The following is a 1,021-nucleotide window of genomic DNA, read 5'->3' on the forward strand; positions in this document are numbered from 1 at the left end:
CCCCCACCATGTCCACCCGTCTCCTAGACGGACACCTGCATCTGCGAGCGGACAGCTTCATTCATATGCTGCCCAGCCATGTTCGAGCCCGTCCACCTCAGAGACTCCCCGCTCTGAATCATTCTCTCAAATTTGACAGGGGCCTCAGTGAATAGCCCCTCTGCTTCATTCATTCACACCACCCCCCCCCCCCCCCCACACACACATCTCACCCCCCCACCCCACATCTCACACCCCCCACCTGCCCCATCCTCTGCCAAATCCCACGCAGGGGTCTGTGGGAGCTCTGGCAGGTTTCGTTTGGCTGATGATGTGGGAGGAGGCTGGTCAATAATGCATTTCTGCCTCCCTGGCATTTAGTGTGCGTGATTTATGATTTACACTCGTGAAAAACAGGGCCTGCCTCGCTCTGCCTTCCCTTTTTTCCACCCCGGTCAAATCGATGGCGCTCCCTTAACCACGCTCGCTCACTCGCCCGCTCGCCTCCTAATGGCGCAGAACAGTCGTAATCAAGAAGCAAGGCTTCAAAGGGCATTTCCATACCTGCTCTGACTGAAAAAGTCTGAGTAGTGAACAACATGCTATGAGGAATGATGATAGATTCCAGTGTCGAGACTCTGTGACTTTCTGGTCTCTGTCTGCTCATGAAGTCAGTACTTCAAAATAACCTCTTATTGTTTCTAAATTACTCGATTAATCATGTAAAGTTTCTTGCTTGCAAAGTGTCTTTGTTGTGAAAATTATTGTCTTCTGCTACCTGCTTCCTGTTTTTGTCTCATACTTGTTTTTCTCATTGCTGTGTTCTCTCTGTCAGTGTGGAGGTCAGACCGTACCATTTCTGTGGTCACTGTGTCAATGTGGAGGTCAGTGTGTGTGTGTGTGTGTGTGTGTGTGTGTGTCAGTGTGGAGGTCAGACCGTACCATTGCTGTGGTCACTGTGTCAATGTGAAGGTCAGTGTGTGTGTGTGTGTGTGTGTGTGTGTCAGTGTAGAGGTCAGACTGTACCGTTGCTGTGGTCACT

Source organism: Clupea harengus, chromosome 17 (assembly GCF_900700415.2).
Source record: "Clupea harengus chromosome 17, Ch_v2.0.2, whole genome shotgun sequence".
NCBI lineage: Eukaryota > Metazoa > Chordata > Actinopteri > Clupeiformes > Clupeidae > Clupea > Clupea harengus.